Raw genomic sequence first — 2,007 nt, 5'->3', positions numbered from 1 at the left:
GTACAGATGGTGGCCTGGGGGACGCACGACTACAGGAGGGCCGGAGTCATCTCTCTGGTGAGGAACTACTGCTTTAATATTTATAAAGTATTTTAACCTCATAACTTGTGACCCTATTTTTGAGATTTTTTTCGAAAACGACATACCCAAATAAAAATGTCTGCAGCTCTTAAACCCTATGGTCTATATTCATAAATCTGGTCTTATTTAAAACTAGACACTTGAAATTGTGTTAACCAAGAGTCATAATAACTCAAAGTAGTATAGGAACAGAGTAAAACAAGGTAAAATATACATGTAAGGGACTCACATTTTTTTAATTGAAATTCACTTAGGGAAAATTGATGATACTTTAATGTTAAAGTCCTGAAAATAATCTAAATATAAAACTGAATGTCTGATTATATTTTGATTCAAATTTGAGGATGATTCTCCAGTCAAACTCTAGTGTCTTATCAGCCAAACATAAATAAAAAAATATTTCACAATCATTATGTATAATTAATCACTAAAAGTTTCAACAACATTATTCTGAAAGTAAAATCTTCTATATCTAGTGTGTGTGAGTTTGTTCTGAGCACAAGCTGTTGTAAATCCTGCCCACTTCTTTGCATTGTCAGCACATGCTTCAGTCTGAGAGTGTTTATAGTGCTGTGAGTTTAACACTTCATGACTGAGAGCAGAACAGAACACAATCTTCATCATCACACAAGACACAAGAACAACAATGAACACCATCAACATCTTCATCTGGACCATTTCACTCTTTATTCAAGGTGAGACAAACATGTTGACTCTGGTTTTGGTGTTCTTGTAAAAGTATATGATGATAGTAGTTTTAAACACTGATTGATTTTATTTTCTCTTCTTCAGGATCCAGAGGAGTCACTCTGACTCAACCTGAAGTTAAAACTGTCCAACAGGGTCAAACAGCTTCAATAGAGTGTCATATAGATGTAGGAATATACAGCAACTACTTAGCCTGGTATCAGCAGAAATCTGGAGAAGCTCCTAAACTCCTGATTTATAGCATAAACACCCTCCAGTCTGGAACTCCATCTAGATTCAGTGGCAGTGGAGCCAGATATGGAACTGATTTCACTCTGAGCATCAGTGGAGTCCAGACTGAAGATACAGGAGATTATTACTGTCAGAGTTTACACTACATCAACAGTCAGTATGTGTTCACACAGTGATAAAGAGTCGTACAAAAACCTGTGTCAGTCAGACGTCACAGTGACTGCACTGATACAGCTGAGAGATACTGCAGCTGCTGATGGACCATCACACACAACACAATGACAGTGTTTAGCAAAGTTTATAAAGACTACATTTATATGTAGTGATGTATTTGTATCTGAAATAACGGTCAGTGCTGATATTGATTATGGGATGTTTTATTGTGTGTGTTCCAGATCACAGTATGAGACGATGCGAGTCGAGCAGAAATAGCAGCTGTTCTTCATGTGTTTTCTCTCACTCCAGGATTGCACAGTGTTTTCTTTCACCAGTGGTCGTGTAAATAATCTGCAGACTAACTAATCAGATTTTGTCTGAAAGGTAAGTTATAAAGTTCTTGCTTATAGATCTGTTATATAAAGTAATATCACATTCACAGTCGAGCTGCACTTTCATCAAACCGTTATACTGGAACTCCATCTAGATTCAGTGGCAGTGGATCTGACAGTGATTTCACTCTGAGCATCAGTGGAGTCCAGACTGAAGATACAGGAGATTATTACTGTCAGAGTGAACACTATATCAACAGTCAGTATGTGTTCACACAGTGATAAAGAGTCGTACAAAAACCTGTGTCAGTCAGACGTCACAGTGACTGCACTGATACAGCTGAGAGATACTGCAGCTGCTGATGGACCATCACACACAACACAATGGTGTATCAAACCTTTCACACACTTTATTTATTTATTATGATGTAAGTAAACATGTAACACAATCTTATATCTCTTACTATAATGTGGAGATAATGTGAGTGGTGAAGAGTTT

At 37.1% G+C, this 2,007-nt stretch overlaps 1 gene segment (V, D, J or C); it reads left to right on the top strand.

The window, feature by feature from the left end:
- The first annotated feature begins 677 nt into the window (after positions 1–677).
- On the top strand, positions 678–1,784 carry LOC307121563 (immunoglobulin kappa variable 1-9-like). The segment is given in 3 exons: positions 678–776; positions 874–1,560; positions 1,664–1,784.
- Positions 1,785–2,007: the final 223 nt, after the last annotated feature.

Source organism: Gobio gobio, assembly GCF_949357685.1.
Source record: "Gobio gobio genome assembly, chromosome: 25".
Classification (NCBI taxonomy): domain Eukaryota; kingdom Metazoa; phylum Chordata; class Actinopteri; order Cypriniformes; family Gobionidae; genus Gobio; species Gobio gobio.
Note: the sequence above shows the minus strand (reverse complement) of the source record. Positions and strands in the feature narration are given on the sequence as shown.